Genomic DNA, 21352 nt, shown 5'->3' with positions numbered 1-21352 from the left:
ATGCAGATGACATGGTACTGTATATATCGGATCCAGAAAATTCTGTGCCTGCAGTCTTAGCAGCACTCACAGAATTTCAAAAGCTCTCTGGTCTCAGAATTAATCTGAATAAAAGTGTACTCTTTCCGTGAATTCGCAAGCATATAATATTAGATTAGACACCCTTCCTTTTATCATTGCAGAACAGTTTAAATACCTCGGGTAAACATCACAAGTAAACATAAAGCTCTTTATCAAAAAATTTCGTGCGTCTGTATGGAAAAAATTAAACAAGACTTGCATAGATGGTCAACCCTTCATCTCACACTAGCTGGAAGAATTAACACTGTTAAGATGAATATTCTTCCTAAGCTCCTTTTTATTTCAAAACATACCAATATACATTAATAAATCGTTCTTTAAGCAATTAGATTCAACAATAACCTCATTTATTTGGAATTCTAAACATCCACGCATCAAAAGAGCGACCCTACAAAGACAAAAGGCAGAAGGCGGCATGGCTCTACCTAACTTCCAGTTTTATTACTGGGCGCAAATATACAGTCGATAAGAACCTGGACACAAATAGAAGAACATACACAGGCATGGACCGCAATAGAAGTAAAATCCTGCAGTACTTCTTTGTATTCCTTGCTTTGTGCTCCAATAAACACACGCTATCGGCAATACACTAATAACCCAATTGTGCTCCACTCACTTAGAATCTGGAACCAATGTAGAAAGCATTTTAAGACGGAGAAGCTTCTTTCTGTGGCACCCTGCAAAAGAACCACCTCTTTCAACCCTCACAAACATATGCAGTTTTAATATCTGGAAAAATTTGGAATTAACTTGCTTAGAGACCTTTATATAGACAACGTCTTTGCATCCTATGAACAATTACGTTCCAAATTTAACATTCCAGCTACAAATTTCTTTCACTATCTTCAAATCAGGAACTTTGTTAAACAGAACCTTCCAGATTTTCCTCATCTTGCACCCTCATCCACGCTGGAAAAATTATTGCTCAATTTCAAGGAGTTAGACTCCATCTCTACAATATATAAAATCCTTTTACAATCCCTTCCTTTCAAAGATCCAAGAGGACACTGGGAAAATGACCTCTCAATTAATATATCAGAAAAGGAGTGGAAAGTAGCAATGCAGAGAATTCACTCAAGCTCCATATGCAAAGCATACAATTATACAACTCAAAATTATATATCGAGCACATCTGTCTCGACTAAAACTCTCCAAAATGTTTCCAGGGCATGATCCAACCTGTGAACGTTGCAACCAAGCCCCAGCCTCACTAGGTCACATGTTCTGGGCCTGCTCCAAATTAACATTATTCTGGACAAAAATTTTTAATTACCTCTCAGACAGTCTTGGACTCACAATCCCTCCTAACCCATTAACAGCTGTGTTTGGGGTTCTTCCAGAGGGTCTTAAAGTGGAGAAAGACAAACAAACTGTGATTGCATTCACTACACTGTTGGCACGCAGACTTATTCTGATAAACTGGAAGAACCCAAACTCTCCTCTTTTAAGTCAGTGGGAAACTGATGTGTTATATTATTTAAAATTGGAAAAATCAAATACTCAGTTAGAGGATCTGTGCAGACTTTTTCAAAACATGGCAGGATCTAATCAGTAATATTTTGAAATGATTTTATAAAGCACAGAGAATTTGTTGATTTAGGTATTTTTAAAAGCCTTAAATTTTACACCGTTTGGCTTGCTCTCTCTCTCAAGGGTGGGGATCGATCTGTTCTTAGCATAATTGTTTTTTTTTTGTAAAACTTGATTGCTATGTATTGATTGTAATAAAATTAATAAATAAAAAAAAAAAAAAAAAAATACAGAAAAAGCACACAAAAATTCACAAGAACTCACCAGTTCCAGAGTGCATTTACACCCAGCAACTGTGAGAGACCTGCTGAACTTGTAGGGCTGATGGCAGTTCCTAGTAGCGATTGACAGGTGGCCCTGTCTCTTGGGGGACCACCCACAAAAAACACGGAATATAACACAGGCAAAGGTATTACAGCAGATAATTAACACAAGTAACATTAACATAAACAAATGTCTCAGCAAAGAACAGGACAACAAAACAGGACTTTCAACCCCATGCAAGGGAGGAAGCCTGACGGTGATATTACAAAGACAGAATCCCGCTCACATTATTGTGCAGCCAACTATAAAAGTGCTTCAAGTCAAGGGTTTACAAAAGCACATCAGCAATTTATGCCATGACTACTTTATTAATCTTTATGAACATGATACATAACACAAAAAGAAAATAAAAATGTGTTCTCATATTGAAATAATCCAGGGAATGGGATATTTCAATCTGGAAGGGGTACCATGTCTTCATTGTTGAGAGAATATGAAAGGACCGTGATAACGATTGGGCCTGGCTTGGAGTTTTGTGACAGCAAAGATTTGTTTTTGAATGGTTTATCACAAACCTTACAATCCAGTGAGTTTATTCATAGAAAGTCTAGGACAGCCTACAACTCCTGTAAAATGTGTTAGTAATGTTTGTCACGGTCTTTAATTGCAAGTTTATAAAGCTTTAAGCTTCCAAGTTACTTACAGCCAGCTACAGGCACTCATTATGAAAATCCTTATGCTTATGCTTTAGTAAGGGGAAAATGAAATGTGTGTTTAATTCAATCTATTAAAGTAAATAAGGAAACACAAATAACAAAAGTATTTCAAAAAATATCAAAACAAAAAGAATTTAAAATCCAGGATTCAAAATTTTTAAAATACAAAGGGAAAATAATTAAAGAACTGCGGTGGGCTGGCGTCCTGCCCGGGGTTTGTTTCCTGCCTTGTGCCCTGTGTTGGCTGGGATTGGCTCCAGCAGACCCCCGTGACACTAAGGATATGATGGGTTGGATAATGGTAAAATAATTAAAAAAATGTACAAAACTCAAGTTAACAAGATAACAACAAAACCCAACATTCCAAAAATGCAAAAAACGCAACTTTAACAAAATGAGCTAAAAATCCCAATAAAACTTGATTTCATGATTTGTTTGTATTTTTGATAAGTTTTCTTGCTAAGGATAATTTTTTCTAGACTTCTAAATAACATATTCTAAATATTTTTCACTCTGCAGAATTTCATTGTAATCTTGTTTGCCTTTTATATTTGGATTTGAGTGTTGTTCTTTTCTTTTAAAGTCACGTTTTGAAATTATCCACATTTTTGTGGCCACTGTCATTTTGTGCCAATGTCGGTAAGACACAATGTCCTGGTATCAGAGGGAGTTTCCCAGAAGTCACATGATGTAACATCATAGCTGCATGAAAGTTTGGAGAGTTTAAAAATGAAAAATCTTACACATGTGCTTATTATTGACATGCAGTCCAATGATTCAAAAATTAAATACTGCAAAAGGCTAAATATGAACAACAACCTCTCTGCCTGTTTATAAAAATAAAAACATTCACTTAATTATGAATTATTAACATGTATGTACCATGTCCTTGGGGGTTATCAATAGATAGGCTTGCAGGAGCCATGTTTTAATTACAATAAACTTTTTGCCCTCCCCGGGTGGCGGCACTTAAAAATGTTTGGATTCCCCAATAAATCAGGTCATAAGTTTCGATTTAGACCAAGATTGTGGTCCTAGTTCAGTTAGTTTGAAAATAATCGTGTGACAGACATTATCACTTTACATATAGAGATTATACAGGTTTCCGATTTCCCAGGCAGGTTTTGTGTGCTCTGATTTCTTGATTACATATTGGACTAGTCGCACCTTATCTCAATCTTCTTGTAATGACCCTTGGAAGTCTTTAGCTTTGATTTCATGCCCAGTACTTTGTTATGGCTGACCCCTTTACTCAGACTGGCAACTTCACAACCGAGACTATTGACTTGGCTAACCTGAAGATTCTTCAGATAATAATAAGCTGTACTCCTTAGAAACAGTCCTTTTTCCCCAAGCGACAAAATAACAGGCAATGCAAATCAGAGATGTAAAATCAAGTGCACATATACTGCAAGTGAATGAATACATATATTGTGACAGATAGGGGGCGCTATCGCTCCCTTCAACCCCTGTCCACGACTCCAGACACCAGGTAAAAGTCCAAATGATGACTTTATTAAATCGCCACAGTGCAAAAAGTACCCTCTCCTCCACTATACTCATACAATAAATCACAATAATCACAATACAATCCTCCACTCCCAGACGCGTTGCCACCCTACCACCCAGCTCAGCTCACCGTCTGGGAGCTCCCACAATCCTTTTATATTCCCAATCCCCAGTCCATGTAATCTTGTATCACTTCCGGGTCAGGTAAAAAGTCCTTTTCTTCACACCGGAAGCACGTCATTCCCCTTGTCCATGTGACCTGGACGTACTTCCGGGGCGTAGGGTAAATAACTGTTGTTCCCCCCTGCAGCGTCTCCTAGTGGCCCCCATTGGCATCCAGCAGGGCTGCGTATAAAAACTGCAATGTCCATGATGCCCTGCTGGTTTTCGGGGAACCTCCATACTGCAGGGAGGGCACCACCTGGCGGCTTGGGGGTATTGGCCGGGATAAACGGCCGGCCATACACCACAATAATATATATATATATATATATATATATATATATATATATATATATATATATATATATATATATATAGGGCTATATATCCGGCCACCAGCATAACCAGGACGGGCGTGGTCTGGAGGCGGTTCAATGCCCCTTAGGGCTGGGCTTCCATGCCCTTATCCGAGGCCACCAGCGTAACCAGGACGGACGCCTCGTGGTCTGGAGGCGGTTCAAGCCCTCCTCTGGTCCTCCTGCGCCTCGGCCGGTGCCACAATATATATATATATATATATATATATATATATATATACACATATACACACACATACATCCATCCATCCATCCATCCATCCATTTTCTAACCCGCTGAATCCGAACACAGGGTCACGGGGGTCTGCTGGAGCCAATCCCAGCCAACACAGGGCACAAGGCAGGAAGCAATCCAGGGCAGGGTGCCAACCCACCGCAGGACACACACAAACACACCCACACACCAAGCACAAACTAGGGCCAATTTTAGAATCACCAATCCACCTAACCTGCATGTCTTTGGATTGTGGGAGGAAACCAGAGCGCCCGGAGGAAACCCACGCAGACACGGGAGAACATGCTATATATATATATATATATATATATATATATATATATATACAAATATACAACGTGTATATAAATATATATAGTAATAAAAAAATACAAAGCCCTCCCTTGCCCCTAAACAATAAATAAATACACACAGATCAAAAACAAACTGCAGTTGAAATGTATGTGATGTATGAGTCCAAGCTTATTAAAAAGTCATGCAATAATTAAATACTGGCAGAAATTATATTTTGTTCCTCCCTGAAAACACAAAACAATCTCACGGTGTAAGTCCTTATCAATGGCTGATTGAAATCCAAACCCCGGGGTTTCTCCGCACTGGCTATCGTGATGATATTCCAGATAATGAAAAAGCAAGCAGTGAAACTGTGCAATGAATATAAGTGACGATTTGGAAAATGAATGCGTAAAGTGGCTCCCTTCTCCTCTCGATCTCCTCCCTCCTTCTGTCTCCTCACTCTCCTTGTTCTTTGCTCCTCTTGTTTAAATAACAAATACCCCAGATAAAATGGTTGTGGAAACAGGAAATTGCAATCTTGGGGTCACAATCTGCCCGCATCGACCTTCCCAGTATGTTTTCCGGGGACACCATTTCCTTACACACACACACACACACACACACACACGATAGTAAACAGGACGATGTAAATAAAACACGACTTAGTACAAACACAAAAAATATCTACTACTAGGCTGACCCGCCTTTTAAGGCGACCGACTTTTAAGTTGACCACTTCTTAAGGCAATTCAATATGTAGATCAATTTGATATTTTATACAAACTCATTAATTTGGTTATATTGCATTTGAGCGGTATTACTTTAATACTCGTAGTTTCTGTTACTTTTGTGATGAAATTTAAACTTATTTTCTATATTGAGGTCGCCCTTTTGAACCCTCCTGATATTTACTATGCGGTGAGGCATTTGTACTCCATCAACATTAATTATTTCCAGAGACATAATTTTGTCTATTTTTCCAGTGCATCGCACACAAAAGCAAGGGAACGATGGGAGCACCAGAATTCTGCTCACATCATGTCGCTTCGTACCGCAAGCTGCAAGTAGTAACTCTGTGCTAAGCGGAATACCGCTACGCTTTCCACTCACGGGACGGAAGGACAATCCCGACCGCTTTTATATAGTAAGAAAGAAGAAGAAGATATTGCACAGTCTGGAGTAGAAAATTATCTTTTACCTGGAAAAACGAAACTACAAATCCCATCATGCATTGCAAAATGGACGGGGCGTGTGTGAAACTCCGCGCCTGCATAGCACTCATGGGACGGAAGGACAATCCCGACCGCTTTTATATAGAAGGATCATGTAGCCCCACTACAACTTTTCTTGTTGAACTAATGGTCTACCAAATTTCCACCTTGGGGCAGAATAACTATAGAACCAAAACTAATTAGTAAGAAGATCACATCAAAACGTATGTATGTGAATCTGAGTACAATATTACACTAAGGTTAATACATCTGCATTTGAGCATTAACATCAGGTACTTTATATGTAAAGTCTAATCACATCATTTGAGGGCAATTAGCTAAATCTGGGGTCTTGCCCCAAAACATAACAATTTGTATAATAACACAATTGCCTAAAATAAAAAGGAATTTACAAAATTGGCAGAGAGGTAATTAACTATAACACCTATATACTGCTGGTAATTCTATTCTAAACCAGCAGATGTTTCCATAACTGTTTATCTTATTGACTTATGTTTGCTTTGACCATGTCTCCATGTCCCCCTCCTGCCAAGTTCTGCTCAGCATATCCTTCTTTTATGAGAGAGCACATGCATATTTTCTCAAATGTACTAAATTGAATTTGGGATACTGGAGTCAGAGCCTGTCCCAGCAGTATTGAGCACAACATGAGGAACAATCTTGGACAGAGTGCCAGGTAATCGCAGGTACAGCACTTTGCCAGAACAAACCCACTTTATCCATCCAAGAAGATAGCAAAGCTACAGTTCATACATGGGACCAAATCTCATGGGCCTACTCACCTTCAAAATAGTTTAAATCAAAGTCTAGTTGGTAAAGGTCAACTTCGCAGGCGTTCTACAATGTGCTGCATTGCTCACTAGTGCCCATGATTTCAGTGGATAAAATGAAGGTTTGACACAGGGTCTGATGGCATTATCTTCCATTCACTTTAGTGTCCTCTTCTAAATCCTGGTATAGCAACTTAGTCAAGGAGCAATAGTGCTAAAATAACACTGCAGGATACTGAAAAGAAAAACAAAAAGGGAAAGTGGTTGGACATGACAGCAAATAAAATTTGAGTCAGTACAAATAAATGAACTAAAAACAGCTGCAAACTGCTCTAAGGAGAGCTCCGGGCCTCCCTTACATTGGAAGGTAAATCATTTCAAGGACTTTGTATCATGAATCTGTCTTTCCTGCTGCTTAGAATTTATTTTCTTATTTTTGGCATGTGGATTACATATTTTTCTTGTTACTACTTAATTTTAAGATTCAATTTTGTTGAACACAGAAGCACTCAGTTTTGTGTGGGGGTAATGTCTGTGTGCAACAGTTACATATTAAAGGAGTGGACCAGTTACTCACACAGTTTCAGTACCTCTCTTTATAATAGAGGAGCAGCACCTAAGACAACACAGTTGATTGAAAGCACTAATACAATGCAGGACAGTATCCGGGCGTGTAAGAGGTCTGTGACTCTGACTGATGAACGTACAAAATGTTTTCATGAGTTGTCAGAGTCAGATGAGCAATTCATCAACACAGCAACAATGTCTTTATCAGTGAAATATGTTGTAGACACAATGGTGGTTTGTACAAACACAGTGAGAAATGTTAGTGTGTGAGGAAATGCAGTACTGACTTTGCAACTGCATTAAGATGGAGGAGAATGATGTTTCGAATGTGTGAATTGCATGAAAGCAAATCAAGAAAAAGTATGACATCTCTTCGTTGTCTGAATTCATCAGGGCCGGCAGGTCACTAACGTCTACACCTTCTCTTCTGTATCAGTCTGCTTCAATGTCGAATGTGGAGGTTCATTGGCTGCTGCGGCTGATGTGGAAGGATTGAAAATACAACAGTATACTTGACTACTTTTTCTATCATACAGTTGTTTGTAGCCACTCAGTGCATCCTGTAAATCTGCCCTACACTCGTGTGCCCTGTCATCCATAGTGAAGATCTCACACAGGTGCTTCACGTTCAGCTCATGGACTTCACTTTCAGGCAGTCTGCTACCATGTTCGGTTTCAATTCCTACTCTTTCCTCTTACAATTCCATCAGCTCTTCATATGTCAGTTCTTAGTCATAAATAAATTGAATATTGTAAAGCACAGATGTTCACAAACACAGTTCAACGCTATGGTGGATTGATCCTGAGATGTTGAGTGTACTTCCAGGGAATGAGCCTGGCGTACCATCTGAGCATAGAGAGTGGTGCCAAGCTTCACTCTTGCTGATCGGGGTGTACTCTGCCACTATAATGGCTCTCCTTTTTGTGAAAGGGAAAGTCATTATCAGATAAAGACAGGTTCCTAATGTAGGTCTTTTGTATAAGCAAATGGGCATAAAGCAAACTTTTGAATAGCGGAGGATACCCGTTATATTTTTCATTATAATTTATGCATATACTGTATACATTTTTTGTTAATAGCAATCCACAGAACAAAAGGCAGGGCTAGAGATTTTTTGTAGCTGAATGTTGCCCCATCGTGTGTTACTCCATATAATGATTTCAAAGAATTTATTTCCAAAATATATGCCTGTAATGGCATTGGTTTAAAGTCATGTTTTATGACTCTCTTGTTTATTTTGATTCTTTTATTTATGTTTATATCCATCTTTCTTTATTTTTGGTTTTGTCTATGTATATAAGCTTTATGATGTTCCATAAGTATTGTGAGCAGTGGCGTAGCTATGGGCAGGAGGAGGGGGCAGTCCGCCTCGGGTGGCACATTTTTGGGGATGGCATTATTGGCCAAAACGCTCAGTACAATTCATGCGTAAGCAGCAGGGTTTGGAAAAATATCTCTGATTTTTATCCACAAATGCTTCAAAAATAATTTTCAGACTGTCCTTCTGTGATGGCATCAGACACAGCAGTTGAAATTTATGAGGCAATAACAAAAATAAATAAACATTACACCGATAACAAATTCTAGGAAGATAAACGACTAATTTACAATTTATGATTTTGTTTCGCTATCAATCCGAATGTGTTTTTGCTCTGCACAGAAAACATCCCCACCTATCACTTGTACACGACACTGGCTCTGGTTTTAGCAGCGTAATTATATTAAACTAATAATCAGAACACAGCTTAGTGCGTCTATACTATATTCTTGTCTAGCTGATGCTTATAAATAATTATATGTGAAAAATTATTGCTGTTTCTCTATATATGAATAAATCTATGGAAAATGTATCTTAATTTTTCTCTATATGTCACTTTAATATTCCATTTAAATAGGTTAACATATTCAGATATGTTGGACGGCAGCAAATTGAAGTACCGCCCCAAGCACCACAAACTCAAGCTAGGCCACTGATTGTGAGTGGTCCACAAAGAGATGGGGCCACCTACCAATCACCACCAGGAACTGGAAATTGGAGGGTCTTCCACAGTTACTGGAAATTTATTGTAAATCCTCTTTGGACTGGTGAGTTCTTATTTTGCTTGTGCTTTATGAGTTACAGTATTTTTTGACCTATTGCTCGGTTTTTCAACTGTTCTTTGGATTTCGTATTGGGATTGGACATTGGGATTTTCGCATTGATTTTGGTATTGCATTCCTTTTGTGATCTTTAGAGGTTCTCAGTGTTACAAAGCATTTTCCTTGTGAAGAATAGATATTTTTATATACAAACATTCTTGTTTGCCCTTGTTTCCAGCCAGGTTTGGGCATCTAGTGGGCTTTTTGGGACTATGTGCTTTGGAACTCTTGTTTGTTCAACTCCTAGTCCTTGACAATGATATAGGGAGGCAGGCACTTAGTGAAATCGTTCATAGTGTGGCTCTTGTCCTGGATTTATCTACAATGAAATACTGTATGTCTGAGCATTGTACAATTTTTAATGATGCATCACACAGTGTCAGAATCTTATTAAAAGTTCCTGTCCCTAATTTGCCTCCGATCATCTTTAGGTACACTATTTGAAATAAATTCTTAAAGTCAGGAGATCCTGCCTATATCCTCATTGTTTCAAAATAATACAGCTTGAACCATAGAAATTTACAAAATTTCTAACTTGCACAGAGTGAAAGAAATGTGTCATTTGAAGAGTGTGTTTGAGGTGTAATTTCTCAAAGGATCCACAACATTGTACTGTTATCACAAAGATTTTAAAAGGTGCAAATACCAGGCGTTTTCCAGGAATTCAATACTGTATACGTTATGAACGACTGGAAGACACGGCTGTCATTGTCAGGAACAGCTAACATTAACACATTAGTCTTATAGTAGCTCCTATTTTGGTAGCATACTTTGATACAGTGATAATCAACAGTTTATGGGTTAAATCAGTGATAACTGCCAGTGGCAGGGGCACAGAACTAAGAATACAGAGAAGAGTTTGAGCAGGATTTCCTTCTCATGGCTGACCAAACTGGTGCAGTTTCCCTCCTTCCAATTCCTACCTTCCATACTATCAAAATACATGTATTCACGACTAGGATGAATCTTCTTTCAAGTATATTGTAATACTCTTATACGGATGTAGTAACTTTTGAAGGATATTCATTTTCCCAGTTAAAGTAAAATGAAAAAATGAAGATATAAACTACAAACCGGATTCCAAAAAAGTTGGGACACTAAACAAATTGTGAATAAAAACTGAATGCAATGATGTGGAGATGGCAAATGTCAATATTTTATTTGTAATAGAACGTAGATGACAGATCAAACATTTAATCTGAGTAAATGTATCATTTTAAAGGAAAAATATGTTGATTCAAAATTTCACGGTGTCAACAAATCCCAAAAAAGTTGGGACAAGTAGCAATAAGAGGCTGGAAAAAGTAAATTTGAGCATAACGAAGAGCTGGAAGACCAATAAACACTAATTAGGTCAATTGGCAACATGATTGGGTATAAAAAGAGCTTCTCAGAGTGGCAGTGTGTCTCAGAAGCCAAGATGGGTAGAGGATCACCAATTCCCACAAGGTTGCGCAGAAAGATAGTGGAGCAATATCAGAAAGGTGTTACCCAGCAAAAAATTGCAAAGAATTTGCATCTATCATCATCAACTGTGCATAACATCATCCGAAGATTCAGAGAATCTGGAACAATCTCTGTGCGTAAGGGTCAAGGCCGCAAAACCATACTGGATGCCCGTGATCTCCGGGCCCTTAAACGACACTGCACCACAAACAGGAATGCTACTGTAAAGGAAATCACAGAATGGGCTCAGGAATACTTCCAGAAACCATTGTCAGCGAACACAATCCACCGTGCCATCCACCGTTGCCAGCTGAAACTCTACAGTGCAAAGAAGAAGCCATTTCTAAGCAAGATCCACAAGCTCAGGCGTTGTCACTGGGCCAGGGATCATTAAAAAAAGGAGTGTGGCAAAATGGAAGACTGCTCTGTGGTCAGACGAGTCATGATTTGAAGTTCTTTTTGGAAATCTGGGACGCCATGTCATCTGGACCAAAGAGGACAAGGACAACCCAAGTTGTTATCAACGCTCAGTTCAGAAGCCTGCATCTCTGATGGTATGGGGTTGCATGACTGCGTGTGGCATGGGCAGCTTGCATGTCTGGAAAGGCACCATCAATGCAGAAAAATATATTCAGGTTCTAGAACAACATATGCTCCCATCCAGACGTCATCTCTTTCAGGGAAGACACTGCATTTTTCAACAGGATAATGCCAGACCACATTCTGCATCAATCACAACATCATGGCTGCGTAGAAGGATCCGGGTACTGAAATGGCCATCCTGCAGTCCAGATCTTTCACCTATAGAGAACATTTGGCGCATCATTAAGAGGAAGGTGCGACAAAGAAGGCCCAAGACGATTGAACAGTTAGAGGCCTGTATTAGACAAGAATGGGAGAGCATTCCTATTTCTAAACTTGAGAAACTGGTCTCCTCGGTCCCCAGATGTCTGTTGAGTGTTGTAAGAAGAAGGGGAGATGCCACACAGTGGTGAAAATGGCCTTGTCCCAACTTTTTTGGGATTTGTTGACACCATGAAATTCTGAATCAACATATTTTTCCCTTAAAATGATACATTTTCTCAGTTTAAACTTTTGTTCCGTGATTTATGTTCTATTCTGAATAAAATATTAGAAGTTGGCACCTCCACATCATTGCATTCAGTTTTTATTCACAATCTGTATCATGTCCCAACTTTTTTGGAATCCGGTTTGTATTAGCATCTTGCTTGATATTATATATGAATTAGAATAGATCTTTATTTTTTGTAATTGTAATACCGTGATATTATAGCTGTTAGACAATGAAACGAAATTGATCCAGTTCAAAATGATGTGTAAGACTAATCTTTGGGAATATTATCTTACTAAGATTAATCTGAAATTCAAAAATCCTATATAAACCTCAATACATGTGATGAATATGGATCAGTAATATAAGGCACATATCGCCAACATAAAGAGACACTTTCCATTCACATCCTTCTCTTACAATAACCTAAATTTCTATTTGTCTTTGGGGGCGAACAGCTAAGGGTTCAACAGCAAAAGCAAATGGAATTAGTGATAGGCAGCCTTTTCTTGTTCTGTATTATATATAAAGCAATTTTGTAATATATCATACAGAGCAAAAATGATAAAACGTGTGATTTAGTACAAATCATCAGCCTGTAACTTGGACAAATCTCTATTATTACAATGAAATCACTTTCTCCTAGTAATCAAAGTAATGAAGAATTGGCATTGCTAAATGCTAAAAAAATGTTTCTGACACTCAAATGGGGTGATTATGATATAATAGAACTTTTATTTTTCATCAGGTGGGATTTTGACTATTTACAGGAGAAATCACACTGACCATCACAGAGTTGTAGAAGATGTGAAGGATGTCACAGCATGCGGTCTCCTAAGAAAAAAGAGCTTGCTCTGCCCTTTCTAATATACTGTAGTTCCTCTGTGTTCCGAGACCTGTCCAACCTGTCAATTATGTGAACTCCCAAGTACTTGTAAGGTTTCATTTACTGATAACCATCTTACTGGGTTATTAGTTATGCCCTTAAATGTACATAGGGATGTTTCTTTATGTAGTCATAAAATCCTACTTATGAACATACTGTAATTTTAAACACTAAAAAATTAAGTTGAAGACTTTTTCCATTGGTCTACTATAGATCAGGCTGTATGAATCCTAATCCAGAAAAATCTATTATGTTTTATTCAATTTATGAACTTTCTCTAACTCTCAATCGGTCACGGATATATCTGTCAATGGATATACCGTATATCTTCCAATAGTAGCCCCGGCATTTATTCAAAAAATTATTCGGACGGCCCGGGGTTTAAAAGAGACCGGTGGTTGTTAGAGACTGGCTATTATTCGCCTTGCAGACTGAATGGTGATGGGTAAACTGAGTTCATTTGGCAGTAAAATACGGTATGGTACCGTATTTCCGGTCACAAAATGTAGGCAACAACACCGGATGAACATTTCAGGATTTAATGAAATTATCAGTACAGCAGTACGGTCTTATTAAAGCAGTATACGGTATTACCGTAAGCATGAAAAATAGGCACGGTTGCCAATGATGCCACCAGCACTGGCCTGCACCAGTCCGAATTTCGCACGAAAGAGCTCATCAGCCCGACAAGTCCCCTGCAGAACATAAGGAAATGCAATAAGCTCCAAACTCACGCATATACAGTATGTATACATTACGACATGAGACTGGATAAGATACAATAAAGTACAGTACTTACCATCTACTTGTCGTCTGAATAGGTAATGATTGTTTCGTTATTTGCGAGTTCTTCATCTTCCTCTTCTTGTGATGGCAATACAGGTGCTCCCATTGCTTGTTGTCGTGCAGTAATCAGTTTTGCACTCCCAGCGTGGCTGGCCCTCCTTAAAGCAGTGGATAAGATGATCCTCAGATCCATCGCATGCATTGATGATTCCACAATCCTTTAAGGAGTTTCTTATTTCTGGGGTGATTTCTTGCCAAGCTGATATTATCCACGTTACTAACAAACGTAGTGCCGGGGCTTTCAAATTTCCGCCAGCAGTAAACCCCTTATCTTCTTTCCCTGCCATCCAATTATCATAAAACTCTCGAAGCTTGTCTTTGAGGGGCTCGTTCCAAACAACATTAGCAGGTTGGACGTACTTGGTGCAACCACCAGGGATAACTGCCGTTGACATTTTATATTTCTTCAGCTCTTGTTTCATTTCCTCACTGATGTGACAGCGGTAAGCATCCCAGACAAGAAGTCTCTTTCGGAAACAGAAAACACCGCAAACTTTCTGCAACCACATTATTGTTAATTCCTGATTCATCCATCCGTTTGTTGAGGTCGCTACCACAGCTTCTTGGACATCCTGTAGTCTTGCCACTTCTCACTTTGCGCCCTGAAATACAATAAACGGCTTCAATTTTGTGCCATCTGCTTTCGCTGCCAATGTGACAGTGAAATGAGATTTCTCGTTACCAGAAGTTTTTAACGTAACACTCCTATTGCCAGTTGGTTCGACTGTTGTAGAACCACTCATGTCGAACCAAGCAGATGTCTCGTCCATTCCAATGATTTCGCCGTCCTTCACTCCATCTGCAGTTAGCTGATTGGCAACCCACATCACAAAAGAGACAAGCTTGTTAATAACTTGTTCTGGATCCTTCTGCGTCAGCGATGTCTTCCGATGGAGCGATAAATGATGCCGTTTCATAAATTTCTCAAACCAGCCAGCACTGGCTACGAATGTTTCTTTTCCTTTTGAAGCATCATCAATCTCCGTATCAAAAATTCCCTTTGCTTTCATGCGGACCATTTTCCTGGAGAGACACGCACCTTTCAGTCTTTGTTCAATAATCCATGTTAACACCAGTTCATCTAATTCTTCGCTCACTTTCTTAGCTCCTCCACCAGGCAATCGTTTACTTCCAGCACCTTTTTCTGCCGCCGTTTTCTCAATATCAGTCATCTGCTTACGCCATTCTCGGATATGTTTTGGATCCACCCCAAAATGTCGTGCAGCTTCTTCGCCTGAATGTTCTTTTGCGTATGTTACCGCACGGAGTTTGAATGCTAAATCAAATGATCATTTCCTTCCCATCGCTCACACTACAAACATGGGCCACAAGAACACAGTGACACGAACAGACACCCGCACGACCCTTCCGAAGGCAAAAGTGTCAGTGGAGGTAAAGGTTAACAGGTCACCGAGGAAGAGGGCACAGAGTTTTTCATGTGATCATGTACTGTCTGTCCGGCCACAATACAGCCCCTTCTTCCCTGGTCAAAAGAGAGGATTAACGTGTCCAAGATGGCATTTTCATGTTCTTCCCGCCACCTCTGCCCTCCCTGTGGGGTTATGATTGACGTGGAGACGAAAGGGCAAAATGTACACAAAGAAATTTCTTTTTGACTTTCTCCCTTCCTCGATAGCATCCGACGACAAAACATTTTTGACACGAAAAGGTATTTACCATATGATTCACTGCAGGAGGGCGGTAGCCCAAGTGGTACTAAAAGAGGATTAGCGTATGAAAAAGGCGGTGGATCATTGGAAATCGGAGTTTACTACAGACTGGCGCTTAAAGGAGACCGGCTACTATTAGAGAACGGCGTCTATTTGTCGCACCATCTCATCAAACCCGGCGTTTATTGGAAACGGGCGTCAATAAGAAGCTGGCCACTACTAGAAGATATACGGTAATTAATAACCTCCTTTCCTCAGGAGATCATTTTGAAATTTTAATAGCTGTTGAACAATTTTTAATGCCTGGTCATTTTAGATCCATTCAAGAAAGTTATAACTGCTGCTTGTATACTCCAGATCAAGTAGTCTATTTCAAAGAAAGTTTCATTACTGCTTTACTGGCATCTGATAAAGGCGCTCAGCACCTGTTCTGTTTTCAGAAATCGTGTTTCTCCCATTTTAGTTGCAAAAAAAAAAAAAAATCGTAGGGTTCTGAATCAGAAGCCAATAGTCAGACTGAAACAATAAATCAGGATTTTGAGAAATATCTGAAACGCATCATTACTCAGTTTTGATCAAATTAATATCCTTACTTAGGAACAAGTTACTTGAAGAATTCTAAAATTTAGGATCTAAAATATTATGCTATTGCCGAGTCTCGCTTAAAGCGTGTCACGTGTGTGCACGTAGGGGACAGTTGAAGGGCTCTAGTGACTAATTCTGCTGCTGCTCCAGGGCTTGGCTCCGAGTCCCAATGCCTTTTTCTCTTCTTCCCTATGCAGGCTGGATGATCGACAACTGTAACACCTCTGACATCACTTCCAGTGTTTGTTACCCTGAACCCACCTCTTCCTATCAGAAGGACCCAAAACTGGAAAGCTCCGCCATCTTTGGCAGTTCTGTGGTGAAATCGCAGCTGTAATGATGTCTCTGCTATTATTGCAAGTAGTTTTCTTTGTTTTTGCAAATCATTTGGCTGGTACCCCAACTATTTACTGTTGCTGTTTCCTTCTCTTCCATATGTTTTTATTTACAAACCACTCATAACATTGCTTACTACTGAGTCTTCATCTGTGCATTTTGTGCTGAGCATTAATACTTTGATTTATAAATTAAAATCAGTATAACTTAAAATGCTGTTAAAATACCTGGTGCCATGGATCGTGGACTATCTTACAGACAGACCTCAGTATGTGCTTCTCGGGAACTGCAGGTCTGGCATTGTAGTCAGCAACACAGGAGCACCGCAGGGGACTGTACTTTCTCCAGTCCTGTTCAGCCAACATACATCGGACTTCCAATACAACTCGTAGTCCTGCCATGTGCAAAAGTTCGCGGACGATACTGCTATCGTGGGCTGCATCAGGAGTGGGCAGAAGGAGGAGTATAGGAACCTAATCAAGGACTTTGTTAAATGGTGCGACTCAAACCACTTACACCCGAGCACCAGCAAAACCAAGGAGCTGGTGGTGGATTTTAGAAGGCCCAGGTCCCTCATGGACCCTGTGATCATCAGAGGTGTCTGTGTGCAGACCTATAAATACCTGGGAGTGCAGCTGGATGATAAATTGGACTGGACTTCCAATACTGATGCTCTGTGTAAGAAAGGTCAGAGCCGACTATACTTCCTTAGAAGACTGGCGTCCTTCAACATCTGCAATAAGATGCTGGAGATGTTCTACCAGACGGTTGTGGCGAGTGCCCTCTTCTACGCGGTGGTGTGCTGGGGAGGCAGCATAAAAAAAGAGGGATGCCTCATGCCTGGACAAATTGGTAAGGAAGGCAGGCTCTATTGTAAGCACAGAGCTGGACAGTTTGACATCCATGGCAGAGTGACGGGTGCTGAGCAGACTCCTGTCAATCATGGAGAATCCACTGCCATCCACTGAACAGGATCATCTCCAGGCAGAGGAGCAGCTTCAGCGACAGACTGCTGTCACCGTCCTGCTCCACTGACGGACTGAGGAGATCATTCCTCCTCCACACTATGCGACTCTTCAATTCCACCCTTGGTAAACATTAACATTATACAAAGTTATTGTCTGTTATACCTGCATTTTTATCACTCTTTAATTTATTGTTTTTATCAATATGCTGCTGCTGTTAATTTCCCCTTGGAATTAATAAAGTATCTATCTATCTACCGGAAAAACATTAGAAAACCTAGGCTTCATATAACTGGCAGAGGACGAACTACAGGTGCAAAAGAAATCCTAGCTAAAAATTTTAACTTTCCAAAAAAGATCTTAGGTTGAGAGTTTCACAATGAGGGCTAGCTTTTTTGTTTGCGAAAAATTGCAGTATTAGTATTTTCTTAGTTTCTGCAAAATTTTCCCATCCAGAAATGATTTGTTTCTTTGGCTTTTGGGGTTTCTGAATCCAATTCTGACCTTGTTTTTTAGTTTCGGTTTAGTTTTACTATCATTAAAATATGATTAGCCTCTTTTTCCAACACCAATTTGTTTTTTCATTGGCCCAATGCCATAAAAGGTCAATGCCATGCATTTCCAGTTCATCTGAGAATTTGAAAGTTTATTTTGAGCTTTCCTATTGTGTTTTGTTTCATTTTTGGTCATGACAATATATTGGCTTCTGATGAATGTTTCTTCTTCTGGTGCCTGTTTAAAATCCTATTTGCTATTTTTCTGAACTATGAAATTGTCAAAAAAATAAAAACTAAACTATGACCTGCGACTTCTGAGTTGACTGCCATCTCACTTCAACTTTATCATTTCATGACTGTTGAATTAAATTACTAGTGACATTTTGTTATTGTGCTCCTGCTCTTCCTGCAACGACAGAGGATTTTCTTGAGATTCACCAGGTTCTGGCCTCATGACCTGTAGGGTTTCAAGTATCGCATTTGGTTCACTGGGCAGCATATAATCCCGCAGTCTATCGTGGGTTTGTCCCAGTAATTTACATGTACCTGATTTCACACCCTGACAAGCTAGTTGGATGCGTTACGAGAGTGTTGTGGGTGGGTTGCTCAGTCAAGATCTTTAAATGAGAAGATATTTTTTGTGTAGTTATTTTTTATTTTCACACAGTGCTCAAGACTAAAAGTAACATCTTCTATAATACTTTGATTTACATTTTGCTTTTTCTACACACCGAGTGCCAGTGATGTCATCTATCCAGTGTGAGAAGTAGTGCAGGTGTCAGTCAAGCATGCACCATTGAGCATGACATCACAGCTATTGAATTGGGGGGGGGCTGCATATTAACCTGTCTTATCTGTCTCTTTAGGGGGAGGCTAAATGAATTGTGAAAGAATTTCTTGAACACAAAACTGAACGGATTGTCTATTTTATCACTATAAGGTTCATTTCTACTCAGTAACTAGACACTTGAAATCAGGGCGCTGAGCAGGATCCTGTCACTCATGGAGAATCCACTGCATCCACTGAACAGGATCATCTCCAGACAGAGGAGCAGCTTCAGTGACAGACTGAGGAGACCCCACACTATGCGACTCTTCAATTCCACCCAGGGGAGTAAATGCTAACATTATACAAATTTATTGTCTGTTTTTACGTGCATTTTTATTACTCTTTAATTTAATATTGTTTTTTTATCAGTATGCTGCTGCTTGAGTATGTGAATTTCCCCTTGGGATTAATCTATATAGTGCATTACATCGATCTATCTATCTATTATATAGTGTGTTTCCTATCTATCTATCTTGTTTGCTCTTACCACTAAAAGTATAAATAATCTCGGCCATTTAATTCCTAGCACTGTTTGATCGAATGATTGCACATTCATGAGCGGATCTCTTAGCGTATGACATGCATTAATTGTCAAAGACTGAAGCTGTCAGGGTTCTAGTGTACTGATGAGCAGCATGACAAGTGTTTATTATTATTTAATATTATCTTTGTTTTTAAAATCATTTTACACCTTGATTATCACAGGTTAATGATACCACTGATGTGTGAACATGTACTGTACAACTAAAAAGTAACAAACACTATGTACTTTATAACCAAGAGCTAGTGTCCAAAAAAGAATTTATTCAAATTTAGCCTTTAAATGAGAAAACAATTGCAAACACAGAGTCAATTTTGTTTGTTTTTGGACTTATAAATATGAATTTGGACCCTTAGCTTTATTTTTGTTCTTTGGTTTTGCTTGTTGAAAAGATGTTATCTTAAGATGTTTTATATGACCCATGAAGAAACATAACCAGCAAGTCTTCATAGATCTTCCCTACACAGTATATTAGAAGCTGATCAAAGCTATTAATAAAGTCAACTGAAATAGTTGAATTAAACTGATTATTTTTAACTGATATTTAATAACTACATCTGGAATAAAAGGTATAAAATCTGAAAGATCAAATACTGTAATCTGGAAGAGCCTATCTCAGCAGCATTAGCTGCAGGGCACTATCACCTACAAACTGACAGTCATTCCTGTTGAGCCAGGGTTGAATAAGCAACTAAGGTAACAGAGATATTTTGAGAATTATGAGTGAAAACTGGAACACAGAAAAGACGGGAGATGAAAATCAACTACCATGGGACAAGTGACCAGTCTGGATATCTAACCCATGGTCTTGGTGACCTTAATTTAGCAGATAGGACTACTGTGCCTCTATGGCAACTGGAACACCAACATATTCATTTTATTTTTCTTTAAAGTGTGAATGACAATACTATTTCTTTAAATAACCCAAACCTAGAAGTACAGTCTTCACATTACTTACTTTTAGATTTTACGTAGTATTGTTCAGACTTTTTAGGTTTATATAAGAAATGACAGCCTTTTTTAAGTAGTGTTTTTCAAGTAATTTGAAAGCATCTTATGACCATGGGGGAGAACATTGAGAAATGGGCCAACAGAAGGAGGTCAGTTATTTAAATGGGTATTTAGAGCAAAATGACCACTCTAGTAGACAATGAGGATCAAAGTAATAAAATATCAGAAGGATTAAGAAAAAAAAACAAACAACTATCTTAAAATAAAAAGGTAAAAATCTAAAATATCAGCAGAACATTAAATTGAATGCATACGAGACTAAAAATAAAGCTTGATTCTGATGCTATCTGGGTAGACCATTCCTCAGCTGACTACAGAGTACTGACCATTAACAGAGATCTGTCTAAGGGTGTGGACTACAGTAGCGATGAGAAAAATAGGCAACTTTTGATTTACATGCAGCTCTGGGAAACGGACACTACAATTCATTTCATAGGCGATTTTGCAATTATGAAATGTAAAACTCACTAAAAATAGTTTTTGTCTGAAAGTTTTAAATACGGGGGTCTTCCCAGACTGTCTTAAGACTGCTGTAGTTAAACCCTTACTCAAGAAAAATAATCTCGACTGCTTTTGAAAATTTTAGACCTATTTCAAACCTGCCTTCATTAAATAAAATTCTGGAGAAGGCAGTCATTATGCAGCTTAATGACCACCTCAATAAACCTGCTATTCTTGATAAGTTTCAGTCGGGTTTCAGAACAAATCACAGTAGAGAAACTGAACCTGTTAAAGTAGTAAATGACTTGCGAGTAAATGCAGACAGAGGCCATTTATCTGTTCTCATCCTCTTAGATCTGAGTGCCGTA

The 21352-nt window shown here is 39.0% G+C and overlaps 1 long non-coding RNA gene across 1 annotated transcript in view; it reads right to left on the bottom strand.

Moving 5' to 3' along the window:
- The window catches only part of LOC120516776, an 85804-nt gene that overhangs the window by 22951 nt on the left and 41501 nt on the right, over positions 1–21352 (bottom strand). Inside the window, exon 2 of the long non-coding RNA XR_005630910.1 lies at positions 7165–7387. This is a non-coding gene — a long non-coding RNA (uncharacterized LOC120516776). The remainder of the gene's footprint in view (positions 1–7164; positions 7388–21352) is intronic.

This window comes from Polypterus senegalus, chromosome 16 (genome assembly GCF_016835505.1).
Source record: "Polypterus senegalus isolate Bchr_013 chromosome 16, ASM1683550v1, whole genome shotgun sequence".
NCBI classification, from domain to species: Eukaryota; Metazoa; Chordata; class Cladistia; order Polypteriformes; family Polypteridae; genus Polypterus; species Polypterus senegalus.
Note: the sequence above shows the minus strand (reverse complement) of the source record. Positions and strands in the feature narration are given on the sequence as shown.